This window comes from Microtus pennsylvanicus, chromosome X (assembly GCF_037038515.1).
Source record: "Microtus pennsylvanicus isolate mMicPen1 chromosome X, mMicPen1.hap1, whole genome shotgun sequence".
Lineage (NCBI taxonomy): Eukaryota > Metazoa > Chordata > Mammalia > Rodentia > Cricetidae > Microtus > Microtus pennsylvanicus.
Window position 1 is genome coordinate 69,446,623 of NC_134601.1, and position 15,558 is coordinate 69,462,180.

At 33.1% G+C, this 15,558-nt stretch overlaps 1 protein-coding gene across 5 annotated transcripts in view; it reads right to left on the minus strand.

The window, feature by feature from the left end:
* The window catches only part of Fam133a (family with sequence similarity 133 member A), a 35,957-nt gene that overhangs the window by 13,001 nt on the left and 7,398 nt on the right, over positions 1–15,558 (minus strand). For all 5 annotated transcript variants that reach the window (XM_075957974.1, XM_075957975.1, XM_075957973.1 and 2 more), the window contains exon 4: positions 3,506–3,578. The gene's annotated coding sequence lies outside the window, so the exon portion shown is untranslated. The remainder of the gene's footprint in view (positions 1–3,505; positions 3,579–15,558) is intronic.

The following is a 15,558-nucleotide window of genomic DNA, read 5'->3' on the forward strand; positions in this document are numbered from 1 at the left end:
CTTAGTCTGAGAACATTACTCTCCCCTTCTCTTCTGTGATCGTCCTTATATGGGCTCCCTCAAAGCCTGAGAACAGCTGATGATTTTTGCCTGGGTACTCTCTCTGGGATTTTCTGAAGGCTCTCTTGCTTTAAGGGTAGTCCCAACTGGTATGGGAGGTCCTTCTGTATATGTACTGCTTTTATTGGTTAATGAATAAAGAAATTGCCTTGGCCTGTTGATAGGGCAGAACTTAGGTAGGTGGGGAAAACTAAACTGAATGCTGGGAAAAAGAAGGGCAAAGTCAGAGAGAAGCCATGAAGCTGCTGCCAGAGACAGACACACTGAATCTTTTCTGGTAGGCCACGACCTCATGGTGACACAAAGATTAATGGAGATGGGTTAATTAAGATATAGATTTAGCCAATAAGAAGTTAGAGCTAATGGGCCAAGCAGTGATTTTAATTTCATAGTTTCTATGTGATTATTTTGGTTCTGGGTGGCTGGGATGAACAAGCAGTCCTCCTCCAATGGCCAAGCACTCCTCAGAGTATACACTGTTGGACTTCCTCTCCTAGTCTCTATTCTCAAGTGATCCAGTTACATGACCACCTATTAAAGAACCATTAGGACAGTGACTGGTCTCTTGATTCACAGAAGGACTTTGGCAGTTTGACTGTGATTGAATCCCCATTCCCTTTTGGGATCTGAACATTCAAATGACTACTTCCACTAGCTTGAATCTGGATCTGAGTGTAGGGACCGAGATGCAGTTGTTGCCACTCACCCTGTGTCTTCTGGCCTCTTTCATCTTTGCTGCCCCTCCTCACAAGCTACTCCTGTGGCCCATTATGAATGGTGCCCCTTCCTGAGAGGGGAAGCTTTAACCTGATTTACCCTTGCCCAGTTGTAAACATTTAACTAGAAATTGCACCACATGTACCCCATTGACCCTGTTGGAATTTTTGAATAAGGCAACTGTAAAGCATAGAAGATTGGTTCCCAATGTGATGTAGGTGGGTTTTCTTTCTATGTGTTATTTTATTGGTTAATAAAGAAACTGCCTTGGCCCTTTGATAGGACAGAAAATTTGGTAGGCAGAGTAAACAGAACAGGATGCTGAGTAGAAGGAAGTGAGGTCAGATGCAATGGAGCCAACCGCCAGGTCAGACATGCTGAATCTTTCCCGGTAAGCCATCACCTCGTGGTGCTACACAGATTACTAAATATGGGTTAAAGCAATATGTGAGAATTAGCCAATAAGAAACTGAAACTAATCGGCCAGGCAGTGTTTAAAATAATGCAATTTGTGTGTAGTTATTTTGGGGGCTAAGCTAACCAGGCAGCCGGAAGCCGGGTGGCAGGAACGCAGCCCACTGCTCCTTCTACACCAATGCACTTTGGCAGATAGATGTCACTCATTATGCCCCCATTTGACAAGCTTAAATATAACATGTAATTATTGACACCCATTCCTCTTTTCTTTATGCTTTGGCCCAAATAGAGGAGAAGGCTATACAAGCTATCAAGGCACCAAAGAAAGCCATGTTGGTTGTGGGAGTACCCTGGGCAATAAAAACTGACAATGGTTCAGTTTATACCTCTCAAAGATTTATGGACTTCTTACAGAACTTCAAAATCAAACAATCAACAGGTATTACATATAATCCCAAAGGTCAGGCTATATGGAAAGAATAAAGACCTCCTTAAAGGGATAAATGGACAAAATCTCCTCAAAAAATAAAAAAAAGGATCCTCACCAAGCCTTGGTGGAGGCTGTCTTCAAAAGCAAAATTTCTTGGCCTCTGATGAGAAGGGCCTTAACCCTGTTTATAAACACTGGGCTTCCCTCCCTAGGGAAACTCCACTCCCACTTGTAAGATGGAGGGATCCCTTACCCACCCACCCCTATAGAAATCCTGCTCAGGTCAATAAGCCCATGTTTGGCAATTGGTCGCTCTGTGGAAATGATGCGTGCATAGATTTAAACACCTCCTATTTTTTTGAGGAGGCAATTATCATAATGGAACCATTAAGGGCAATAAATCATTTGAGGACTCAATCCAAACAATACCAAAAACAAATTTTACTTTCAACAGATGCCCATCTATGTCAAGAACCCCTTCTTCCTTTTACCAACCAATGCTAGTACAGCAAATGTAAACTGCACAAGCCTCTGCATGCTGGATGCCCATTGGAATCCTAAAGAAGCTTCTCATGCAGTCTTGGTATGTATTCCTTGCATTCTTATGGATGCCTATTGCCAAAGTTATCTGTTATTATAAGACAGAGCTTATGAGTCCCACTAGAATAAATAGAGACTTTGAAATAACTACAGAAAACACTGCAGCGATCTTGCTTGCAGTAGCTACGACCTCTCTTATTCAAACAGGAACCATGGTCAATGCCTTAAATATGGCCATAGAACAATCAGTTGAAGTGTGCAGCACGAAACAGTTAATTGATGCTCACTTTCATATGGACATTATAAATTTACAGCAGCAAATTAAATTAGATAAAAATATAATACTATTGCATAAGGGCCAATGGTGATCCTCTATTTCAATCCGTTTGCTTAACTCCATATAGAGTTTCTAAGATGTTCTTGGCCTGACAGCAACTAAGATATAACTTATTACTTTTCAGTTTTGGCTGGTTCTCTTTTCATGATCACAATACATATAATCAAAGACCTTTATGGCTCACAGCAAACAATCTATGCCAAAAATTTCAACTAAATAGTCTTTCATCAATATTTCAGATATACCACATTCTTTCTATCCTGGGCCTTTGCACATAGTGTTTCCTTCCACAATCATGACTTTAGAGAAGTCTTTTTATAACCCTGAAAACTGTCAGGCCTCATATATATACTTTGATAGAATTTTATACATTTTATTTTATTGGTTTTTTTTTTTTCATTTTCGAGACAGGGTTTCTCTGTAGCTTTTTTTGGTTCCTGTTCTGGAACTAGCTCTTCTAGACCAGGCTGGCCTCGAACTCACAGAGATCTGCCTGCCTCTTCCTCCCAAGTGTTGGGATTAAAGGGGTGCCCAACCACCGCCCGGCTATACATTTTATTTTAATAGTCACAACATTTAACATTGAGAAGTAGTGTAAACATTCTTACTTTCCTTAACCAGATTATGTTTTCTTTTGTTGTTGAATTTCATTTACATGTTAGTTTATTCATTTATTCCTGTTTTTACATCCTTACTTCTGTTTCCCCTCCCTGCCTTCCTCCAAGTCTCTTTCCTATCACCTCTCTGCTCCCAGCCCTCAATATACTCCTCATTTTTTTATGTTTAGGAAACGGAAGGTTTCTGATGAGCATCAACAAAAAATGGCATATCAATTTGGAGTAAAACTAAGTACCTACCTGATTTTCAAGGCTGCACAAGGCAACCCAGTATGAGGAGCAACTTCAGTTGTTCATTTTAGCAATGACTTGATCACTATTATTCTTCTTTGCTTCATTATCAGCACCAAATAAAAGCACATCATTCCCTCTTATTCAATTACTTACCTAATTTGGAATCTGGATTGTTCACACTTCTTTCACCTCTCCAGATTACTCCTTTTAAATTCTTTTTCAGGTTCTTTCCCATTTAACATACATGAAAGAAATAGGATAGTTTGTTAAAATCCTTCTGGTAATTTGTTAATAAGATCTAAGTTATAGAATGAAAACTTAAAATAACAAAAATTGCAACTAAAATTAATGAAGGGAAAAAGAAACATTCTTTTATTCAGCTAAAACCGCTGAATAAAGTGGATAAGTGTTTTCTCAGTATTAGTCATTTATTCAATTGTGTATGTTCTATGAGAAAAGCAATAGAAATTACTTCCCACTTTCATGTTTTTTACCCATACTTGTTTAGCTATTATATTTCTTCCCCTTGCCTCATGAAATTCCATCATCAATCACATAATTGTGTATATTAAATTTTTAGTGTTTTAAAATTAAGAAACTAATAAAATATTATAGCTATTAAAATATTTTTAATTAACATAAAATAATTATGCATAATAATGGTTTTCATTCTTATATTTTCATGAAATAATTTTATGTATTTTGATTATGAATACAATCAAAATTCATATTCCATTGCACACTCTTGCCCCCTTCTACTCTCTCTTTTTTCCTTCCATTTCTCAAATACTTCCCTTCTATATTCAAGCCATTTTGGTTTTGTTACCCAGACAGTTTATTAAGGGATATTTAAAGGAGTGTGGTTTAAGGGTCATTTATAGAATGGATAACTTACCATGATATACACTACTACAGAAAAATTTTCATTTTCTCCTAGCAACTGTTAACTTCCTACAAGTTCTCAGGGGATGGGGCCTCTTGAGCCCCTCCCCTTCTGGATGGAATGTCAAAAGGCCCAAACTTTTTCTTCTCATGTATAGTCAACTGCTGAGAATTTGAGAATGTCCTGCCATATCATGAGTAGAATGCAGTGGTCCACACTAACACTACCTCCAGAATATTTATTCTGTCTCTCTTTTCTATTGAGTATTTGAGTAGTTGATATAAATTTTAATTTATGGAGTAAATTAACTTTCTATTTTCCATATTGTTCCTAAGTTTTAATGTACATATAATTTATTAACATAAAGATTTCTAGTAATAGTAACACATCTAAGAATGAACCTCAAAATGTGGTTGAAGTATATATGTATCTTTAAGATTCTTTTCTGCCTAAAATATACCTTACAAAAAACTAAATGTAGAAGGGCATATAAAAAGTATTAAGTTGTGCATTAAAAAATTGAAAACATAAAGTCCTATTTTCTTGGCACTATTTTCATTTGAAAAATATGATATTTAAAGAAAATTATAACTAGGTAGCATATAAAAGTATTGTGATTACTATTTTCAAGCATTTAAAATGTATTTTAGTTTTAAAGCCACAAATTCCAATTGCAATGATATATATGACAAACTATTTACAATATAAAATGATGCCCCTTAGGGGTCTCAGTAACTTGTCAGTAATGGAAAAAAAGCCTAATACCGAACAGATTAAAAACAATGGCTTTGAAAATAAATCTACTTTTCAAATAATGTTCACTGAACACCTGTTGTAGAGTCCTGTGGGACACTATAGATCTTAGAGTTCTGCATGATAACAGAAATCTGTAATCCAAGAACACAGTGTGGACACAGGAAGATTACCCACTTGATGGCAGCTTCATTCCCATAACTAGTTCTCTGCCCACCTATGTTATACTGAGAGTTCCAGACAGCAAGGACACTATGTTGAAATCATATTTTAAAAAAAACTAAAACAAAACAAAGTATACATAATGAAACAGACTCTGCATGCTTATAAGCCTGAACGTTATAGTTCCCTCTTCTATTTTCCCCAATCCTGGACTGTCTTTCACATATATACTCAATATAGAAATATATATTTATTTAAGGAAGCTCAACATGATTTATTTATACCACATAAGCTTTAGAGACTGTAATAGAGACCTTGGGAAAAGCTGATTTTTATGTTATTCTTTTCCTGTAGTCTTAGCCACCAAGGAAGCTGAACCAGGAGGAATGTTTAACTTGTGAGGTGGAAACACAAGGAGACCCTGTTAGTAACAAACAGACAAAGAACGTTTCTTTTCAGTTTTAGTGGCAGTAGTAAGACTTGGTAATTTCATAAGAGGTATATCATATCATTTTATCGGATATCATAAAAGAGTAGAAGGTGGGGTGGAGCAGTGTGGACCAAAATTCCACATACTGGAGAAATTCAAGTGTTTAAAGAGCTCAGATACCCAAGGATAATAGAGATACCCATGGTGAGGTGAAGAGTTACAAGAGTAGAAGGAATGCTCCCTATGTGGGGGCAGGGATTTCAGAATCATGTGTGCTACAAAATGTATGACCTAAAGGATTGAGCAGAAGGTTCTTCCCAGAAGTACAGGTTTATAAGGTGTTTGTGTGACATTCTGGAGGACAGATATCTAGGAGAGCAAATATTTCTTGAGATAGAAAATTAATAATATGAGGAGATACCCAGGGGTTAGAGGAAGAGGAAATTTTGAGAGGAGGAATTTCCACAGGAGGGTGTTTAGGGTATTCTGGAGGCAGTGTGATCAAGGATTTCTAGCAGGATGTTTTAAGGGGTCCAGTGCTTCAAAAGTGGAGGTAACAGTATTATGCAAGTGGATGAAACCATTTTCAAGTAGGTAGGTAGGGGAGATAGTGAAGCAGGAGCTGTACATTGTTAAGGATGTGAGGAGGGGAGCATAGGGTTTCAAGAAGTAGGTGATTAAAGAGGTGTTGTATGTCAGAGAGTAATGAAAAAAGCAGGAATCCAAAGGTTACATGGTCAGGTGTTTGTAAAGTGAAATTGGAAAGGTTGGAGTTGCCAGTGATGGATTTTTCTTAGAGAGGTATTAGAAGTCATTAATTGAGTTCCCAGAGATGGTAGACTTTGAGAGTTGAAGAGGTAGTAGTTTTCCCCTAGCAGATCCTTGGCACCATCAATTCTTACTCACTTCTGCCAATAAGTAGGGAAGGTCTGCACATGCACAGCATCTTGGAAGAATTCCATCTAGGATACTATTATCATAGTGTAATTTTTGTTAAAATTTTAAAGAAAACAGAAAATAATATTCTCTCACATCAAATAGTCATTTTATTGATAACAAACAGCCAGGTGTTGCCACATGCATGATCATTCATGTAGACATACTGTGTGCTTCCTTCCATGGAGACACTTAACTACAATCCTATCAATATGTCAGTAGTAACCAGGATTATGAAGGTTAGTTCATGATAGTTAGCATGCTAAACTATGGTAGTATCAGCTTATAAGTAAAAAAAATAGTATAATACTGATGGAATCCTACTATTTTGAACGCCAAAGCATTTGCATTATACTCAAGGTTACCATGAGCTACGTAATGAATTTCAACTCATCATTGGCTGTATGTATAGGTATATGTATGTTTGCATTTGTATACATGAAGAAATAGAGAGGGGAAGAGGTGGGGAGAGGAGAGGAAATGAGAAGAGAGGAAAGGAGGGCAGAGGAGAGAAGAGAGAAGATTCTGGACAGTACCAAAGACAATGAATTAACATGAATAATTCAGCATAATCCACAGTTATTCATTTGATTTTTGTTTTTCATTTCTCTAGTTTTTTTTTGAATGCTTTTTTTTTTAACCAGTATCTTCTTATGCAGGTAGGCCAGCTGTGAACTTGTGAGGAGCCTCCTCTGTCAGCACTTCAAGGTTGGGATTATAGAACTGTCACCAAGTCTGCTCACTGTGATAATTTATTCATCACATTATAGTCAGAAAAATCAACTAAATATGAATACTGTGAATCATGATAAGTTGAAACCATAGATCTTCTACATCTTGTTAACATCATATTAACACTGCTTTTCAGTCTAAGTATTTGTTTTCACTTCCTTTTCCTTCTCATGAGCAAGTTCCATGAAGATCATTAATAAAACAGTCATTTCTTATGGAAGCTCAAAAATCTCATGTATCAGTGAACTTTCAGGGGCATCAATATAGGTCATAAGAAAAGGACGTTTACTTCTACATTCTGTTATTTAAATACTATGTGCATGGTGTTTCTATTACTGAATAGTATATTATAATCATTTTTTAGGTTTAAAAACCTTCATCACTGTTGATCACTGATTAGTGTTCAATTTGTAGATAGACCATTTTATTTAATTGGACTATTAGTGTTACCAAAATTTTTAAATTTGAAAATGTTGTCTTTCTCCTTTGCATTAAACCTAATTTTATAGCTCTATCATTGAAAATTATTTTCATTCCATATGTTCTACCATAATGTTTCTTTTTATTTTCTTTCATCCTTTTTATTTTATCCTTAGATCTCCAAATACCTAGTCAGCTGTACCTAACATTTATCTATTTAAGCCTTGATTTTTATATCTTATGTCAATAGCAATGATGTATCAAGTTTACACATGATAGTGTTAACCTATTTTTATAATAGCTTTTTTGTTTCTCATGTTCTTTTTAAATATTTTTTTAAAATTATGTTCAAAGCTATTCCTAAAGCAACTTTCATGTTTGTTTTATTTCTGTGCCTTCAAAGCAACCACTAAATTGGTAAATATATATGTTATCATTATATTAGTGTTAAGTGTTTATTTAAATGAATGATTTTCATTATTGTATTCAGTATCATGAATGCATGCCTTTTTATGAGCTTAACATTAGAGTAGGTGGTATAAAGGAAGAAATGAATAAATAATAGCTGATCATATCTGTTACGCTTACAAGTCTAGCTATGAAAATTAAAACACATGAGTAAGGTTAAAAAAGACTGCCATTCAAAAATATAATCTATGATTAAGAAAGAATCATAGATTCTAGAATGAAGAAAAAGCTAGTCAGTGACTTAAGTCTTGAATAAAAAGGTGTATGTACTCTTGAATATTAAAATATATCTTGAGCCATTTTAAATAAAAGAAATATACTGAATTACAAGGAATGATATGAGAATTTGGATTTATTCATAAGATTTGAGAGAAAGTTAAACTTACAAATGCTGAGGCCAAAAAATAAATCAGTATGAAAGTCAAATAAAGGAGTCTATACTTCTTAATATAACCAATTACTAAGCACTTATGTGAACTGTGATTTTCATTCATGGTTGATGTATACTTTTTGATAGATTGCTTGACATTAATCTATCTCATTGTATATATTTTCTTATGACAAGAGTCCAGTGGGATCATGACCAGAGGCTTACTTCACTGTAGCAAAATTCCAAGTAATTAAGTTGACAATAAATGACGTTCCAGTTTATTTCAGATTTGACATCATGATTGTTTTATTTATTACAAATTGATGAAGTCCTCTACACAATTGTTTTAGGCATAATATTGACTTCCTTCAATTGAGACACTATCTACCATCTTATTAGTATACTAGGAGAAACTGGTTTATAAAGTCTAATTCACACTAGTTAGCCTGATAAACTATGATAGCATACATTTGACTCTCTATTGTTCAGCTTATAATTTGAGCTAGCACAGATAAAGTAACTATCAAATGGATAAGTAGTGTTTTCATTTTGTATCTCATAATATACATGCAAAATCTTAACCAAAGTCGTGTTGTTTATAATTAAGAAATCCTTATAATTATGGAATATTTTCCACATTTCATTGATAAGGAGATATCATAAGGTTAATTGAGTAGATTTCTAAGACCACACATGTAGCAAGTGTTACATATGAGTATTCTTTACTCTGGAATTTTTTCTGAAAACTTATTTTACTCTGGAATCTTAAGTTCCAAAATTTTACTTACTATGGACTGTGTGGCATGGACAAGATTTAAAATCTAAATCTTCATCCTGTTCTTTATTCTTCAATTTGTTATTGTTCACTGAAAACTCAGTAAAGATTTTCCAGGATCAAACGTATAACACAAAGACAATAATATTTTGGAAAGATTATTGTAGTATTATATAGTTAGGAAGTGAAGAAAGGTAGCTATATGTAACTGGATCAATTAGAAAGAAGAGGTGAATAATAAGGATGGGATGTGACATATCTGGATAATGAAATGGAGGTTGGAACCCATGAGCAACAGATACAGAAATGTTTGGTCATTTGCCATAGCTATCTCTCCAAAATGTGCATCCCGTTAATGGCTTTTCATGGTATTTTATAATATCTTTGCTCTAGGGATTTCAAATTTCAGTCTAGTAAGCACTAATGTTACAGAATTAAACAATATCTCTTAGTAAGCACATTATAAACCTATATGCAAGTGCACATAATTTTCAGCTAAATTAGGAGTATATCAGTTGCAGAAAATTTCTTCAGAACATCATAGAAACCATAAGAAAAAAAAGGATTTCACAAAATTTAGACAGATATTTGTAGATATCAACTGACATATTTCTTACCAGAGTAAAGGAAAACTATTTAGATAAATGGTTATACCATTAATAATCATCATTTTCCAGGCAACAAATGATCTAGAAACAATTTTACATAATAATAATAGCTGTCCAAGGACTATTGAGTTGCCTTAGAGAGTAAGGACATCTATTGCCAAGTTTGACAACCTGAATTTGATCTTCAGAAGCCACATAGTGGAAGGATAGATCTGACTCCTGCAAGTTGTCATCTGACTTTCACACATACACCATGGAAAAAATACACACACACACACACACACACACACACACACACACACACACGCCCAAACTACACACACGTGTGGGTGAGAAGGCAGAAAAAAAAATGGAAAATTAAAAAAAAAGCAGTCCAAGATTCTAGAAAATTGGTGCAGATTTTAAACTCAAGGAATAAGAAATGGAATACTGCCTTTGATAACTTTGTAACTATTTAATGAAATAGTGTGTTACAAAAAAAGTTACAAAGCTTTCAACTAACAATAAGAATAAAGCATGGATTCATTAACAAAAGGTAGCTTTTGTGTGAAACTATTTCAGAAAAGTAGTAACTGGACACTTGTTCAGTTCTTTTTATAAAATGTGACTAAACAAAAACAAAAAAATGTTCAACATTATTCAGTAATGGCTTAACATTTTTCTTAAATACAAATATAATAAAAAAGTTTAAAATTCAAGAAATGTCTCACAACAATAAAGGTTCATGATTTTTCTAATTGTACTAAATTTTATGGATTTAAATACAAAAGCAAATCACTTATATTCCTAATACAGATTATATATATATGAGAACATATTTACAAATTTTATTGCATGCCTTTTTCATATGAAACACTATTTTGTACATCTTTAGTCACTATTAAGAATCACTCTTGCTTATAAGTTAACAAAAAATTTCTTTAGGTCTTTGTTGCATTTTCATCATGACCAAAATTCTTAATTTCTTTTGTACTAAAATGCATTAAATTCCTCCAAAAGTATCTTTTAAAATATCAAGAAATTTGTAGGCACTATTTTCAATAATTCATGAAAATGGAGATTGAAATATAGATGATGTCTCACTTGCAAAGGTTATAACAAAAATTCAAAATTCATTTCAACTAATTTATTTCTAATTATTTCAAATTTTTATAAAATTCTATATTATTGGAAACTATAAATACATAATTTCTCACTTTTATAAGCTCCCAATGACTGTTGTCATGAACTCCCCTGCTCTGTCTCTATTAAATTCATGTTATCAATTTCTTCATTTGCCTTTCATTATGTATATTTTCAATATTCATATATCTCTAATACATATATATTAATAAACATGCAAATATAACATAAATAATCTACATAATGTTATCTTAATGCATATGATATAATCTGAGGGCTGACTACTTGGTCTTAGATAAGAAGAAATACCTTAAATATCTACTCCATTTAAAATAACTTCACACAACTATTCTCTAAAATAGCTAGATTAAAAGAACTAACAAAACTGAATACTTACATAAGGGACTTTCTTAACAATATTAGATATTGAAACATATTAGAGAATTTTTCTTTGAAATTATCTTATGGCTATACAGCAATTAACAAACTGAATGAGGTATTAATATTTAGAAATTGGTTGTTAAAAAACTCTATAAACCTGACAAATCTAGTGCACTAATGTGATTTTTTTGTGTGCCAGTAATACAATTTTAAATTTGGCAAGTTAAGTGGACAATTTATATATAAATTGTGATGTGATTAAATGATAAAATAGTTTATTAGTAATATTTACGTTCTTTTGAAAATAAACTGTGTGTGAGAATAAAGACTAATACATGAGGCAATGGCTTGTTCTTTTTCTGGGGTAGTTGAAATGTATTAGAAAATAACATAGGTGAGTAGATATGAAAAGTTACCTATGTGGTTCTGTTATAGTATTTACAATACATACACATACATACATACATACACACACACACACATACAAATTTAATATGCTCTTAGAGTAAAATATCTAAAGGAAAGGAATACTGAGCAATTATTACTATAATAATACAAAGTTAGAAAGGACTGATTGAAAGCTCTCAGTGTTTTAAGAGTTTAGTATGTATTTTATCAATCCCATCCCAATATGACTACAGAGAATTGGATACTATTAAAATTACGCTATCAAAAATGTGAAACTTTGGCATAAGATATTGTAAACATAGTGAAGTATAAAATTAGATGGGGCTTCAGGCATGGCTAAACGGATAAGAGCAAATGGCTTTTCTTACAGAATATGTGGGCTAAATTTCAAATGCTCACATGTTATAACTCCAGTTACAATTTTCTGTTCCAGCCTCTGCAGGCACTATACACATGTGGTGCACACATATACATGCAAAGTAAACATTTATACACATAAAACAAATATTGTTTAGAAGAACACATAGAATTAGAGAATATATGAGATGTAGTTTTAGCTTCATTAACCAGAGTGCTCAACCATTTAAACTGTTGTGTAATTTTCTCCATAGCTAATTTTTACTCCAATTTAAATAGAAAATAGGGACACTCTCATAATTTCAGATAATGAAATAGTAATAATTAAACTTTCTGGCTGCTTGAAATTAAAGAACACTTCATAAACATATATTAGTTATACAAGAAGCATATTCAATATAATGATTAAAAATTGTTTATCACTATCTTAAGACATTCATTTAAGAAGTAGATTTAGAGAGCTTTATTACTGTTTCATGTTTCTTTTTCAACACTCAATATTTTTTTTTATGAGACCTGAATCAGTTACTGCTTTTTGAGACAACTGTCTTATTTGGTACTTGTATTCAATCATGGTGTCCTTACTCTTCTTCCTTCATTACTGAGATAGAAAACAGTAAAGTATAAAGTATCTTCACATTGAGTGCATTAATACTGTTTTACTGAAGCATTGCTATTCTTTACATGCAAGAATATAATTTAAGAGAAAAATGCCTACCAGAGGACATAATGAGTGATCCAAAGATACCCACTGTCATCTAATAAAAGTATAATTTTCAGATAGAAGGAAAGTTTTACGTATTCCTTAATTTGAAAGAGGTGGCACATTTGTACAACATATCAAATACAGATCAATTAATTCCATTAGCCTTAATGCTGGATCATGCATATTTAACTGAGATGGGAATCTCTAAATATACCTGCAAAAGGCATAATAGACAACACTTACTGGTTTTTAACTTACATAAACTACCAACATTTTTAATTAATTTATTTTATGTGTATTTTATTTATCCCTAACCCTAAACTCCATGTATTTCTATGTACCACATGTATGCCTGATGCCCACAGAAGTCACAAGAGAGTATAAGATACCTTGGAACTGGAGTTACAGTTGTTGTGAAGCACCATTGTTCTGACAATGGAACTCAGGTTCTCTGATAAAGCAACAAGTGTTTTTAACCATTGAGCCATTTCTCCAGACTTCATCATTATTTTCTTTTTTATATAGTTACCACATGGTACAATGTATGTATGTATATATATACATATATATATGTATGTATGTATATATAATGAATAAGAAAATAAATTTACTGAGAAATGTGACTTATCCATGGCCATAAAAGCAATAATGTGGTAAGAATTAAATTCTGTTACTTTGTCTGTACAGCTGTGCTAATGAGACACTCACAGGGATATGGATCATATATAATTCATCTTTCTAAATAAAAATGTGCACAGGAAGAAGAAATTTAATTTCATATAGCAACTAGTATCAACAAATTGTAGATACTAGATTATATTTAACTGTGTGAATCTCAAAATGGTTTCACACATTTTATAGGTAATTTCAATTACTCAAAGTAAAGGATCCTTCTGTTCCGACTGATAATTATGTTGAAAAGTTTCTGGGGTATTTTTCACTTAATTTTGAATAAAGTACTTTGGCATCAACTTTGGATATAATTAGAATTAAAGAATCCCATCTTTTTCTCAAGGTAACTTGGCTTTTATATTCCTTGTTAGTTCACTATAAAACTTTTGTGTAAATCAGAGAAACTTGAGGACTGGGATTCCTAAAGCTGATGATTCTATAAGAATATAAAAGGTAAGAATGAAATACAAGAGTCGCCATGACTAACCTAAATTTTAGTTGTAGTTCTAGAAGTACATTTTTGTTCATTAAATGTAATGCTTTAATACAACATATAATGTCAGATTGTCTGTTTTTATATCTAGGTTCTTTTAATAATAAAAATGTATGACTTTGAGAAGTTAGAATATAAAGGACCTGCTTATTGTGTTAACTAAAATGTTACAGTTCAAGAAATACATTCAATCAAACACTACAGTAAAAATGATTAAGTTGCATATTATTATTCATTCACAGCTATGACCATTTTCTACATAATGCTGAGGATAAGTATTCACTATTAGAGCACATGAAAGTGGTATTTATTCTGTGATCTACTTCTAAACAAAAATCCTAGTAACACTTATCTATTGTATACATAATAACAAACATAAGTACAGTAACCCTCAAATTTTGTAGTGACGAATACCCAGAAACATCTATAATGCACATTAAAAGTATATCTAGTAAATATAAGATTCAATTCTTTATCTCTCAAATACTTTTCACTTCCAAGGAGAACAACTGAGAACTAATTAACTGAGAAGTTATTAACAGAAAAATAAATGAAACCAAATATATTGGCTGAATATTTAAGCTTACTTCACACACACACACACACACACACACACACACACACACACACACACTTCATTGAATTTTACACTGCTGGATGTGGTAGCACATGCCTTTAATCCCAAAACTTGGGAGCCAAAGGGAGGTGGATCTCTTTAAGGTTGAGGCCAGCTTGGTCTATGTAGAGAGTTTCAGGACAGCCAGAGCTATATAGACAGCTTTGGCTGTCCTGCAACTCTTTTAGACACCTTGTTGAAAAGAGAGAGACAGAGACAGAGAGAGAGACAGAGAGAGGGAGGGAGGGAGGACGGAAAAAAGGAGAGAGAGACCGAAAGGAAGGAAGGAAGGAAGGAAGGAAGGAAGGAAGGAAGGAAGGAAGGAAGGAAGGAAGGAAGGAAGGAAGGAAGAAAGGAAAAAAGAAAGAAAAAAGGCAAACAGAGCACATAGCATACAGACAAATTTTAAAAGAGAGGTTATGAATATCAAAAACAGGGTGATAGAGAGATGATTCAGGGCTTAAGAACTGTGCCTGCTCTTCCAGAGGTCCTGAGTTCAATTCCCAGCAAACACATAGTTGCTTGCAACCATCTATAATGAGATCTGGTGCCCTTTTCTGACCTGCAAAGATATATGCAGGCAGAACATAGCACACATAATAAATAAATAAACCTTTACAAAATTAAATAACTAAATAAACAAATATCAAGAACAGAAGCTATTGTTTCACAATTTTAGTGCTATTGTAATTTATATGTAATTGCAAATAAACTTAATGTTACATATTTATAATGGAATAAAAATATACAGAGCCATGAGATAAAGTAAATTTGTCTTAGATAAGACAAAATGTGTAGCTTAGGAGCCAGAAATTCTTCATGATGAATGGGGACAGATTATAATGTTCAAAATTAAATTAATATTTTATTATTATTTTATTTGCATGTGTATGGGTTTTTTTTGCTTCCATGTA